At 41.6% G+C, this 14,705-nt stretch overlaps 1 protein-coding gene across 3 annotated transcripts in view; it reads right to left on the minus strand.

Annotated features, from left to right (window-relative positions):
• The window catches only part of MRTFB (myocardin related transcription factor B), a 172,599-nt gene that overhangs the window by 156,216 nt on the left and 1,678 nt on the right, over positions 1–14,705 (minus strand). For all 3 annotated transcript variants that reach the window (XM_055134845.1, XM_055134843.1, XM_055134844.1), the window contains one exon: positions 5,890–5,954. The gene's annotated coding sequence lies outside the window, so the exon portion shown is untranslated. Of the gene's footprint in view, positions 1–5,889; positions 5,955–14,705 lie in introns of those variants that run through there.

A 14,705-nucleotide genomic window follows, 5' to 3' on the forward strand; every position in this document is an offset into this window, starting at 1 on the left:
CCAGCTACTTTATTAACCGAGAGCAAGGAAAAACAAGCTTTCTCTCCCATATCAAAATTAACATCCCACAGAAGGTCTGTTTGTACTTGGCCGTCATGGGCCTTTCAGCTAAGCACTGCTAAATTAAACAAGGCCCTGTTGGGTTGAAGACAACGAGCCAGACAGCCTGGCAGCCTCCTAACCCTCCCCGGTCGATGTTAAAGAACATTAGAAATAACGCGGTGAGAGAAGGATGGAGAGATGCTGGCGATAAAGCAGCCCTTGTCTTCACTGAGCCCTCCACACCTCAATGACCACCAGCCAGTGGAAACTTCCTGAGGACACAAGACTCTTGGTGCTCTTGAGAAGAGAGCCAGGAAGGCACAGCTTCAGGTGGATGGTGGCGACGGTTTGTGGGCTTTTTAAGAAGACACACTAGCGACGCACCCACGCACAGACAAGTTTCACAACTGCGTCTATTCTGTAAAAGTTGGGTGATTCCATCAATCCTCACAGAGGGGCCATGGAAATGAGGTGAGGTAATGCACGGAAAGGGGCACAGCCCCTCATTCGATATGCTCACCCCAACATAGAATCCCTCACTGTCCACAGCTCTTCAAAGCACAGACTCGTTTAAGAGCTTATGTCATAGGAGAAGTAACTGATAGCATTCATCCTTCTACCCCACGGACATCTAAACAAACAAAAGATCCTACAAAGATTTCCTATTAAATAAATTATCCTCCTTTCAAAAGAACTGAAAGAAAGCCATCAATAAAGTCTGTTTTAAGTGTATTAAATCAGGGCATGGCACAAAGCACTCATTCACCTAAGAGATATTTAAAAGCACTGAACCGAGAAGAACACTTACTATTAGAGAGAAATGCATATTTTTCAGCGCAGTAATTGGTAACCTTTCCATAAAGATTGATGCAATCTGATTATAATTCCCAAGTGTCAGTAATCAGTTCTTAAGGTAAAAGAAAAAGGAAGTGGGTGGTTTCTAGCACTCCAGAAAAGATGTAGGAGGATATCCTTTCCCACTGACAGCAATTAGCGCTTGAGTGATGGCTGCTAGAACATTCAGACTGAAAAACTTCGCTGCATTAGAATAGACAGAAGTCTACTTCAAACAAAACTTGGGTTTTAACATACACAAATACACAACCCTCACCGTGAACTCAACGTCCTCTCTGAACAAGTCAGCAGGAGAAGGGAAAGCTCGGATGGCATTTCCCTGGGAAGCCTTACCCCTCGGAGATATGGGGGGAAATTATGGGTTCGGCCCCACTCCCAGACTGGAAGACTACTTAAAGAGAGTAGACGCTGCAGGAAGAGAGAGTCAGACTCCCTCTGCCCAAGTCCAAACAAAGTTTCATCATGCCACAACACAAGGCAGAGCTTCCAAGGATAGAAAAGAAGGAAATATCTCAAGGCGGGTGGGATAGTCAGAGGCTGAGGACACCCCGAGGGAGTCTCACCCAGCTGTGCTCTATTATGGAACTTGTAGCCCAAAGCATCCATTCTCCACGCCTCTCTCCAAAACCCTACCCTTAAGACTGAGTTAATAATACCTCTGTGAGAACCGACTCAGATACAGACACTCTAAAAGAAAGCCTGAGTGTTGTCTTTGCAAGGGACCTTCTAGCTATACTGTATTCAAGTGCTAAAACTGTTTTTCTTTCTACCACATCAGTATTCCCACCCTGATCACAAAGCAATTTCATCTGAATTCTCTACCACCAAATTTTGGTTATGAAGAGAGAACTTCCCTTCTCTTTCCCACTTTCCACTCAAATAACCACTTATACCGCCAGTCTGAAACTTTTAGAGCTTTATGCCTATTACAGGAAGAAATTGCTATACATGCACAAAATGTGGCCATTAAATATGTAAGTATATCTTAAAACCTACTTAAATATAGTATGAAATCCTGCTAAAATGCAGCATCGAGGAGAAATAAATGATAAAACCTGAATTTTAACTAAGACTTTGGCTCAACTAATATTAAAAAGTCCTCTCTGGGACAAATCTTAGAATCAGGGTTTTTAAAACATGTGATTTAAAAATTAACTCATCAGTGAAATAAAAGCTACTACATAAGCAAATTCCTATACTGCTACAGGAAAGAATTTCAAGAAAACAGAATTCTGGTTATGTTAGAAAACAAATACTAGAGTAACCACAATCAGCTATCAGAGAGGAAGAGGTCCCGGAACTCTCCTTTAGACCAAGTGAGTAAAGACAGTGACTTACTTTCGTGTCTACCAAGATTTCATTCTGGATTACTGGTTAAAGTGGTTGCTAAGCAAAGTAAAGTCGAAATTTAAAAATGGCTACGGCATTATTTAGTCACTGTATCACTGTCATCCTATTGTTCATCGATTTGCTCGAGTGGGCACCAGTAATGTCTCCATTGTGAGACTTGTTATTACTGTTTTTGGCATATCGAATATACCACCGGGAGCTTGCCAGGCTCTGCCGTTCAGGTGAGATACTCTTGATGGCTTGCCAGCCTTTAAAATATTTTTACATGCAAGTAACTGCTTTTAAAACAGTAATTAAAACGTGCTCATGCACTTTAGAATCCATATTCCAGTGGAAACAAAATGTATGAAACATGAATCTGCCACACTGCCTAAATCTATTACATAATTACCGCATCTTCTCTGTTTATATCGGCTAGAAAAACTGGTTTAGGAGGGAGAAAAGCTTCACGGCAGAATACCATATGGAGATTTAGATGTACTCAATGGCTAATCATTTATTTCTCTACTTTTATTTCTTCTGCGTGCTCCCAAGTGGTACTCAGGAGGCCTGGAGGCCCATCCTGGCAATTCTCAGCTCCTCAGGCCAGAGGTCCAAGGTGAGGGTCTGAGGAGGTGGAGCTGCATAGGTCCAACAATGCTGGGGATTCTCAGGCCTATCCCGGGACATCGGGGTCTCTGGGGCCACACCCTGAAGGGTTCAGGAATCTCCAGAGCTGTACTGGGCAATTTTGGGAGAAACATGTAGTGCCAAAGATCAATCTGAGGTCAGCTGCACGTAACGCATAAGCCTTAACCTCTGTACAATGTCTCTAGCCTCTCTATTTTATTCTTTTTTTAGGGGGAGGGTCACACCCGGCAATGCACAGGGGTTACTCCTGGCTCTGCACTCAGGAATTACTCCTGGCAGTGCTTGGGGGACCATATGGGATGCTGGGAATTGAACCCAGGTTGGCCACGTGCAAGGCAAACGCCCTACCCACGGTACTGTTGCTCCAGCCCCCATTTTATTCTTTTTTTTTCCTTTGTGGGTCACACCCAGCAATGCACAGGGGTTATTCCTGGCTCATGCACTCAGGAATTATTCCTGGTGGTGCTCGGGTGACCATATGGGATATGGGGAATCAAACCCGGTTCAGCCGCGTGCAAGACAAACCTGCTGTGCTATTGCTCCAGCCCCTATTTTATTCTTAATAAATGTGAAACCATGCCATTAAAGCATGGCTCAGTTTTGCTGTTACAATTATATTTGGAGGCATTCACATTATCTTATCATCAAATGATGTTACCATAAAAAGGAGTTCTTTTCTATAATATAAAACAAATAGGATTCTTTATTAAGAGGTATTATCTTACCTACTTTATTTACTCTGCCCTAAAGCAAAGCAACAAACAGCAGACTTAGAACATGGTAGTGTCTATGACCCTGTAAATAAACTGGATATGGTACAAATCATTAGTCCAAACAAAACATCACAGAACATCATGCCAGTAAGTGTCGCTTCAACTATGTAGTCTAGAATTAGAGACACATAAGAATCACACTGGCAAAATTTTCTTCTCCACAAAATTAAATTTCACAAACTCCTAAACTAAACTGAAGGCCCACTTATATGTGAATTCTAATGTAATAAAGACAATAGAACTATTGATTCCTTCTCAACGACTTGATTGCCTGCCACACACCAGGCAGACATCACATTCATTGAAAGGTATACGTTGAATGGAACACAGGTCAAGTTGTCAGGCATTTGGTCCACAACATAAACTTAGGAGTGAAAAGAAAAGCCACAAGTGAAAGGCAATCTGGAAACTGATGCATGTATGATGAGGGGAAAAGAGATCAATTATAATTTGCCTTTTATTAAAGCAAAGAACAAAAGGCAACACGGTTGCCTGTTTCGTGTGCTGCCTGTTTAATGTTTACTTGATAAAAAGTGAAATATCTAATGTATAATACTAGACCTCACACTCACAGCTGAAACTGGTAAAAACCTCTGGATCAAAGAGACTCGATGTCAGCATTCCCAGGTTACATGTGAAGGCATATTCCCGTAATCCACTTGAACTTACATGACTTGTGTACCGTTATTACCCCTGCATGCTATTTTGCAACTGGTATCCACATCTGAAAGATATTAAAAGTGTGTGTGTGTGGTGTGTGTGTGTGTATAAGTGAAATCGTTTTATTGAGAGTATACTAATTCTCTCAATAAATGTGTAGTGAGAGAGAGAAAGAGAGAGAGAGAGAGAGAGAGAGAGAGAGAGAGAGAGAGAGAGAGAGAGATGAAAGGCCAAAAACTAAAGGAAATTTTTATCTCAAGGAAGGATAAGGACAAACCAAGTGGAATGCTATCAACAAGTTTTTGAAGCTTCTTTAAACTAAAGTGCTAGAGAATAAACAAAAAAAATTTTTTTCTCTAGAGAGAAAATTTTTAGATTCAAAACAATTGCCAATAATTTTTAAATATTTATGAAGAATTAGTCAGGGCAGAAAAACTAAAAGAAAACAAAAGAAATCAACCTATCTTAACATTTTCATCACATTTAAAACCCAAGAAAATATTCCATCTGCATGTCAAAATCATAGGCTTATTCTTAAAAAGGAAATTCTTCAGTTAATAAGAATATCAAACAAAAGAAGTCTTTGAAAACATAAAAGCCTTATTCCACTCAAAAAGATAGATTTTTTTTTTGTCCTGTTGGACAGGCAAAAATAAGAGAGGAAAAAAACTTAGTTTGGGTGGGACAATGGAAAACAAGCCCACAGAGATTCAGGGGCTGGGGAGAATATTAATCAGTCTTTGCAAGGAGCAGTTCAGCCCTAGGTATTAACATTTTAAACATGTTGTCATCTTTTGGGGGGAGAGGGGTAAGTGGGGAGACTCCATGTCTCTCAGGGGACCAAGGTTCATTCCCAATAATGGCCTGAGTCCATGGCACAGCTGGGTACTGACATACGGGAAGCCTTCAGGCAACACTCAGTGTATCAATGTTTGTTGGGGTGGGGTTGGTGAGGGAGGACACTGATGCCAGGAATCAAACTGGGGTCTGTGCTATCTCTCCAAACCTAAATGTTTGTTCTACTTCTGGAAAGAAAAATGGACAAGTATACTGTGGTTTAAGTACAGAGTGGATTGGCACTACATTATTCACAAGAAACTGAAACTCACAATACAAATGGTCATTAAAGGAGTGAATGAATAAACAACAATGGACTATTATGCAGGTGGTAAAAATGATCACGATTGTTCACATGTAAATATATACAAAACATATGGCTGCATGTTTTAAAAGTCACCACAAATAGCATAAGCCAACTTAAAGATTTTATATAAAGGCTACAAATTCTTTCAAGAAAGAACAAAGTTTTCACTTAGTATTGCAAGTATGTATGACCACCAGAGAGCCTATGGATTCACCACTTCAGTCCCACGCTTTCAGTGAGACAAACAGGAGGCATTTAATGGCTAAGAGTCCAAGATCCAAGAAAAGACAAATTCAAACACCATGTTCCTGGCATCCACCTTAAGAACCCCAAGTTCTGTGACTTAAACCCTCCTAAAACAATCTCCCTTTTACATCTTAAGAAAGTAGGCTGCAAAAAGAAATTTTTTTAAATTAAAACAAAACAAAACCTTACCTCTGTTAAAATATTTAATTGTGTTCCTGTCTTACATTCTCTTTCTTAGCACCTTTCCTGTGAACCTGGGGGAAAAAAGAAAGAGTAGAAATGACTTTTTGTTTAGCGCCTGACACGCGATGGACAGGGCGGACAAAGACAACATCCTGGAGAACACGAGGCAATGACGGGGTAAGAACAAGACAGAAATGTCAAGGATGGGTGCTTGGGAAGGGAGTAAGAAGTTGCCAGTGCAATTTGGTAATTTCCTGAGCTGCTCATGGACCTACAAATGCGTGCAACATCAGTGATCCTGCTGACTTTGACCTTCCTTTTGCCTTATATTCCGGGGCCCGAGAAACACTTCTCTCAAACCCAGTGTCCTGAAAGCCGTTAAAGACCAGGATTATGCCTTTCCTCACCCTGGACAGGTCTAAAGCGGGGAGCAGGGGTGCTAGGCTGCATCTGGGCTGGGTGTCTAGGTGGGATCCCAATTCTGCTACTTCTTAGTTTTTTAGAGTTTGGAGAAAGTCCCTAAATCTCTCTGTGTGTCATGGTTTCCCCAGGGTACTATTATTTCCCCAGGAACAGTACCCACCTCATAAGCTTCCTGAAGATTATATGAAATAACCCACATCAAAGACATATAAAACATTTTCTGAGGTGGTTAGGGAAGATTACAGCAGGTGAAGTGCTTGTCTTACATGTGGCCGACACAGATAAGTTCAATTCCTGGCAACTCACAGGGTCCCTTGAGCCCCACCAGGAATGAACCCTGAGCACAGAGCCAGGGGTAAGCCCTGAGCATCACCAAAAACAAAAACTCCTGAACCATAAAAGAATGCTCAGTAAGTGTCCACTGTGTTTATGTTTTTGTATAATAACCCTGCTGCCCTCAGCTCCTCACCACGATTACTATGTTTACTACCCTCCACACTAGGACTAGTAAGGAAAGACAATAATCCTTGTCTTTAAGGCTTGCAGTACACGAGGTTTGAGAGAAGTGTTTCTCAGGCCCAGGAATATAAGGCAAAAGGAAGGCCAAAATCAGCTGGATACTGCTGTTACAAACATCTGCGACAGTCCATCCTTTGCCAGGTCTTTGGCTGGGCACCCTCTGGGGAACAGGACTGGTGGTCTCCAGGCTATTGAGGCAGACAAGCCACACCAGGAAATCCACTATTCTTCACTGGGTGCAGGGCAGTAGAATCTGCACTGTTAGAACTCTGGGTGGAAGGGACGGGACCACAGGAAACCAGGGCCTCTGGGAAATGCTAAGTGCTGGAAGCAGTCAGGTGTGCCTCCCAGAGGGTGGAGAGCAGCAAGGCTGCGGGGCAGGCAGGGCCTCCAATGCAGGGCTGGGCTGGTATTCACTTCTCGGGTACATTGATTGTCCTGCTCACGTGGAATCAACCTCAATTTGAAATTTTTCAGACTGGAGCAATAGCACAGCGGGTAGGGCATTTGCCTTGCACACGGCCGACCTGGGTTCAATTCCTCCGCCCCTCTCAGAGAGCCCGGCAAGCTACCAAGAGTATCCCACCTGCATGGCAGAGCCTGGCAAGCTACCCGTGGCGTATTCAATATGCCAAAAACAGTAACAAGTCTCACAATGGAGACATTACCGGTGCCCACTTGAGCAAATCGATGAACAATGGGATGATAGTGCTACAGTGCTACAGTTTTCTTTTAAAGGTGGAAAGGCCAAGAGGAGGTGTAGCCCTGGGTGACACTGGCAGAGATGAGGAGGGGCAGCTGAGAAGTTTCACAGGCTTTCTCAACCCTCCCCAACTGATGAATGCAGAAACTAGGGGTCAGAGAATTCACAGAAAGGATGAACTCTCCATATGCACAGTTAAACAGACAGATCTGAAGTATGAGTTTTACTCCCAAGATGTTCATTATTTTAGGCAAAAGTGTGGTATTTCTGCAGGGCTTAAAGTCTGTTAAAAATTACTATGACCAGGAACACTTAGAAAAGATAAAGATCTCACATACACAAGTAAAATGATAAAAAACACTTTATTTTGTTTTCCATGTAAAATAAATTTAACAAGAAACTTCTGGGAAAAGCCTATGAGTTAGAACTATAGAAGGAATCAAGAATAAAATCAAACAAGTGAAAAAACATACAATGTTCTCAGATAGGAAATTTAGTATCATAAAAGTATCAATTCTTCCCAAGTTAGTTTGTAAATTTAACATGATCTCAATTTTTTTCTGGAACTAGACAAAATGATTCTAAAGTTCACATGGAAAAATAAACAAGGAGGAATTGCCAGGAAAATAAGGAGTAACAGGGAAAGCTAGTTTTAAAAGAGTAATACACTGTACAAAATCCAAATGATATGTAGTGCAATATGACTAAGGGAACAATAAAGAAAATCTAGAATGTACCCCAATGTATCTGGAAATTCAAAATACAGTAAGTGTATTCAAAGATAAACTCTGAAACAAAAGGATAAAGGATACCTGGTAGCTACATGGGAAAATAATAAGGTTGATATAAATACCAGAATGCTGAGTGGAGTAAAGATTTATGTGATGTGAAAATAAAATCATAAAAGTACCCCATGCAGCAGTCAGGGAGAAGCTCCGTGGTTAGGGGTGCATGGGAGAATGCCCTGGGATCTGCATCTAAATCATGGTGTCACGTGGTCCCCTAGCACCACTGGGTGCAGCCCTTAAGGCTCCAAAGCCACTGACCTTGGTGTGTCAAGTGTTCACAAAAGGGGGCCCCAAGCCCACTGAGACTACTTGGGAACACCCCCACCATCACCACCAACCCCCCACAAGCACTAACAGAGTACACGCCAAAGTTCATGTAGACTTTTCCATGACTCCAAATTCAGACACAGAATAACTATTTGAGTTAAGGGCAAACTCTCCAAGGCCTTCTCGACACCATAAATACACGAAAGCAAACTGAAAAATGACCAACTGTGGAAAGTGCAGCACATCACAGAGAACCAAGCTCTTTAATTCAGAAATTCCTAGAAATTGAAAAGAACACAGCAACCCCAAAGCAGAATGTGCAAAGGTTCAGAAACAGTTCATTAAAAAACAATAAATAGAAATAGCATATGAGAGGATGCTCAGTCTTAAAATGAAAACAATACACATTGAAACTAGTTAGCCGGGTCCCACTGTGTGTGGTCTGCTGGTCAAACATCACCTGGCCCACGCAGCATTGCCAGGTGAGGCTCCACCACAATGGCCGCCAGGGCCCTAAGTAACACTGGGAAAGAAAAAAGGAAGAAAAAACAAATCGAGTTATTCTTTTTTTTTTTTTTTGCTTTTTGGGTCACACCCGGCAATGCACAGGGATCATTCCTGGCTCATGCACTCAGGAATTACCCCTGGCGGTGCTCAGGGGACCATATGGGATGCTGGGATTCGAACCCAGGTCGGCTGCGTGCAAGGCAAACACCCTACCCGCTGTGCTATCACTCCAGCCCCAATCGAGTTATTCTTTTCCATCTAAATACTGACATCCAAAAGTTGGTAAGTCTATCAGTTGGCAAGGTAATAGACAAACAGGTACCACCCAATGCAGGACTAGTGAGAGTGGCGTTTGGTCAAAGTATCAATGCTCTCCTTGCTTCCTGGAATGCCACACCACAGCTACACCTCACACTGACGAGATGATGCTTGGACTGACAGGGAAAAAAAAGGATCAAGTGTACAAAGTTACTATGATGATCTGTGACTGTAAGAGACTAGGAGAAACTCAAATACGCTTCCACGGAAGCACACCCAGAACACATATGGGACAGACATACAATGGAATGTTCTGATGCAATTAAATGCTGTCTGTAGACTGATATGGAAAGAAAATAAAATCCAACCACCATGTACCAATGTTCACATGAACCTGTGCAAAAGTAACAGACATCTGTCTGTAGAAAACAAACAGAAAAGGGCACCTTTTTCTTGTTTTCTGTGCAGGGAGAGGATGATTTGATTAAAAAAAATAAAATAAAAGACCATGAATCACAGTTCTCAATAGATACCATTTTCGTTTCTGAACCATGAACATTTTATCTATGCTTCCCCCCCCCACAAGAAAACTCTGTAAAGTGTTAAAAACATGACTCACAAAAGAAAGAACAAATTACCTAGAAACCAGTCAAAAATTCAACACAGGCCAGAGCTCGATTCTTGGCACTGCCAGGCGGAGCTACATCACTAGGCCAGCACCCAACTACGAGGGCTGAAGAGCTCAGCTCATCACTGGGAGTGGCCCCTCGGGCACCCTGAATGTTGTTTGGCAGCCTCTTCCCTCCCACCCCCCCAAAAAAATAACCCAAACCCCAACAAGTAATTTGAGAATTTTCCCCTCTAGAGTCTTCCTTCCTTCCTTCCTTCCTTCCTTCCTTCCTTCCTTCCTTCCTTCCTTCCTTCCTTCCTTCCTTCCTCCCTTCCTTCCTTTTTTTCTTTCTTTTCTTAAAGTTAAGGGGACTCCCAATGTTCAGACCTGTTGGGGGGTGGGTGTCAATAGAACACACCCAAGAATGTAGTGTCGCTGAGGTACTGGGGATTACCAGGGGTCCAGACCCACACCAAGAAGGGTTTTTCTTTTCTTCTTCTTCAATCAGGCTTTAGCATAAGCATCATCTTTTCAGAGAGCTATTTGGAGGGGTGAGAAATCAGAAGGGAGGAAAGGCAAGTCAATGAGAAGGCTGTTTGGTTAGTCTGAGGCCCTCAAAGTTCACTGGCCAGACCACAGGTGCAGCAGCATCTGAGGACCTCTTAGAAATGCGGATTCCCAGGCTGGAGCCCCAGGCTCCATCCTCAGCACCACCTGGTAGCCCAAGCACACAGCTGGGAGTAGTCCAAAAGCCAACAGACAAATAAATGGCAAATTATTACACATAGGGCCCCATTCAGACCTATAAATGGCCAGTACAAATAGCAATACTGAAGTTTGAAGGCTGTGATCTGCTCCAATTTTTCTCACAGACTCACTGGCATCATTCAGAGCAGCTAGTCAAAATGGAGGTTCTGGTCCAGGGCTTGGGGGCAAGTACTTGAGACAGGTCAGGAAGGTGCTGCCCGGGCCCTTGTTTAGGACCCGCAGGGAGGAGGAAAGCTGGAGTCTTCTGAGCCAGTGGCTGAGCTGCCAAAGCAACCAGCTCTCCCTAGGGAATGGAAAAGTCCTGCCCCAGGTTTTCCAGCTCAGAGAGCCCACGTGATCTTCACATACGGTCAACACAACACTCAACACATAGTGTATTTTCAAATATGGTTCTCTTTAAAACAGCTGTGAATTATTGAAATCCAATTTAAAGAGTGTTCCATTTGAGATAACTTTTATTTATAAGCAGGCCCACAAGCTGATCAGAATAAAATGGGGGAAAATCATATACCTGCCAGGTTATATGGATAAACTTTACCTAACCACACTGACCATCAGGTGCTCTCCATAGAAAATCACCATGCTCCTTCTAAACATTAGAAAAAAAGAAGGGGGGGGTAATATATTTATTAAACAAGCACTGATTTTAAGATGGAAGGATCTAGAAATCATGTCTATCTTAATTGTGTCAATAATCCCTTGGTAAATATATTTTCATATTCAACATTAGTCAACATGCTGAAATTTTTACATTACCTATCTCACAGACTCTAAGATGTCATCAACTTGCTGCCATGCTACTCCAACCCCATCAAAAAATGGGGAGAAGAAATGAACAGAAACTTCCTCAAGAAAGAAATACAAATGGCCAAAAGGCACATGAAAAAATGCTCTACATCACAAAACATCAGGGAGATGCAAATCAAAACAACAATGAGACATTATCTTTCACTACAGAGTCTGGCACACATCAAAAAGAATAATAACCAGTGCTGGTGCAGATGTGGGGTGAAAGGGACTCTTTCATTGCTGGTGGTAATGCCTACTGGTCCAGCCTTTCTGAAAAGCAATATAGGCATTCCTCATAAAACTAGAAACTGAGCTTCCATATGACCCATCAACACCAGTTCTGGGAATATATCCCCAGGGTGCAAAAAAGCAAAGTAGAATTGACATCTGCACCTGTATGTTCATTGCAGCACTGTTTACAATAGCCAAAATCTGGAAACAACCTGAGTGCCCGAGAATAGACGACTGATTAAAGAAACTATGGTACATCTACACAATGGAATACTATGCAGCTGTTAGGAAAGATGAAATTTGCTTATAAAGTGGATGGACATGGATAGTATCATGCTAAGTGAAATGGGTCAGAAAGAGAGGGACAGACAGGATGACTGCACTCATTTGTGGAATAAAAATAACATGACAATAGAGACAAGGGCTAGGAAGATTGTTTCACATTTGGAATCCTGCCCATGAGCTGGCGGAGAAGGTAGCTGGGATAGAGAAGGGATCATTAAATCTCACTAAGTCAATGATGGTTGGAGGGATCACTTGGGGTGGGAGATGTGAGCTGAAAGTAGATAAAGGACCAAACATGATGGCCTCTCAGTATCTGTATTGCAAACCATAATGCCCCAGAGTAGAGAGAAAGTAAGAAGGAAATTGTCTGCCATAGAGGCAGGGAGTGGGGTGGGTGGGTGTAGCGGAGGGATACTGGGGACACTGGTGGTGGAAAATGTACACTGGTGGAAGGATGGGTGTTCGATCACTGTATGACTAAACTCAATCATGAAAAATCTGTAATGGTATCTCACAGTGATCCAATAAAAATTATTTAAAAATCTGGCTCTTTGGAACCCATGCAAATTTTCTTTTCCCTTCAAAATGTTGCTTTTGAAAATAAAATTCAAGAGAAACAACAATAAAAATAAACTTGCTGCTATGCTAACATTTTATGCACCAAAAAAAAAGTGTCCATTAAGCCATGGTGTGCCAATTTTAAGATACCATTTTATTTCAGCTATGCATCTTCAAAATCAATGAAACAGCTTATTTATGAGACTTGTGCATAATAACTTATTTTCACCTACAGAAGGACAGATATATCTAATAACATATCCTCCACAACAATTATAAATTCTGATAGTTATGCAATTCATATTATTTACTTCATTTTGTACAAGTGATTTTTAACAGAACGATTTTCTTAAAAGCAGTGAAGGAAAAGGAAAGGAGGAACTTCTTTTTAACCTGTAACTTGACACTGCTGAAAGTAAAGTTAAATACTCTCAATTTGGATAATTTCCTGATTAGAAACTATTCAATATTAACTATCTCTATACAATTTATTTATTTTTGGCTTTGGGGGTTACACCTAGTGATGCTCAGATCCTGATGGTGCTAGATGGACCATATAGGATGCCAGGAATCAAACGGGATTCTATACAATTTAAAACATATCGTCCTATCTTGAGAATAATCCTTGCTTAAATGCTTGTTTCCACAGCATCTTTCAAAACTAACAAGAAATAAGAAACTTCTTACAGCAAGAAGCAACTTATGATTTCAATAAAGAGGCTTCCTTTGAAGATTGAATAGGGACAGTGCATAATGATACAATGTAGAACAAGAATGTAACATGCATAATGTTACAATGTAGAACAGGAATTTAAAGTGCATAATGTTACATGTAGAACAAGAACTGTTAATATGCATAATGCTACAATGTAGGACAAGAATTGGTAATGTGCATAATGTTACAATGTAGAACAATTTTAACAGTGCATATTACAATGTAGCTATATCATAGCAGGACTGGATTTAAGAGGTTGCTTTCCCTCTAAGTAGTTTCAATGAAAAGACAATTTACAAATTGGACAAACCAGAATTCTGGACACACAAATCACAAGTCATTCTTTTTGTTTGTTTGTTTGGTGTTTAGGGATCACACCTGGAGGGCTGGGGGGGGGGGCGACATGGGGTTTATAGGATCAGCTGCAAGCCAGGCAAAGCACCCTACCCATTGCACTATCTCTCTGGTGCCTACAAGTTATTTTAATGTTCACCTTTGAATACACCTGCACTTCCAAGCTCTTTACCATGCATATTAATAAGTTTTAAAATGTTACTTAAAAAGTTATTGGAGATAGCTTAAAGGGCTGGAGCTCACCCTTTGGAGACAATCCCCAGCACAGCAAAGTCCCGCTAGCATTCTTAGGAACATCATCACAGAATATGACAAAATCCACAAATAAGACGGTGTTCCACTGGCTCGTATTTTATTTACTCAGGCCTCTTAAGTTATTCTATATATTACTGCTCTCATACCCAACTCCATTCAAACTTCAAATTGCTCAGTGACTAAAGGGATTAGTTGTCAATATTTCTTACCAAAATTTCCACCAGAGAGACTAGGAACTAACCTTGGTTCACCTGTGACTCTAGAACAATCAAAAAACAGTTTCTAGCCAAGATCCTACCTTGTGAATAAGTCACCTAAGACCAGGGGAGTGGAATTTCCCAGCAAAAGCTGTTAGTTCTGTTCCTTTCCTGTTTTACTTAAGACAATGGAGAGCGTTCTTCAGAGTGGATTTTAAGAGACATATGTAGTTCTCAAAGTGACCAAGGGACTCTGCAGGCATTATTTGAGGGCTGGGATGCTAGACCTCACACAACACATGGGTCAGATACACAGAACAAAGACCCACCCTGGTCCTGAGACTCTTCTGAATGTCCAGCCAGATGAACCACTATAAATTGCTGCTATTATTTAGTGCATAAAACTGATTTTTTGAGCCTTTTAAAATTCATTTTAATTGGGAGAAAGAGTGATAAGATGAGGTTAAAGTTCTTGCCTTGTAGCCAGCTGACCCCAGTTCCATTCCTGTCACTGCATGTGGTCTCCAGCACAACCAAAAGCGATCCCTGAACAATAGAGCCAGGAGTAAGTCCTAAACTGCAGGTATGGCCCCTA

The sequence above is a fragment of the Sorex araneus genome, chromosome 4 (genome assembly GCF_027595985.1).
Source record: "Sorex araneus isolate mSorAra2 chromosome 4, mSorAra2.pri, whole genome shotgun sequence".
Taxonomy (NCBI): Eukaryota; Metazoa; Chordata; class Mammalia; order Eulipotyphla; family Soricidae; genus Sorex; species Sorex araneus.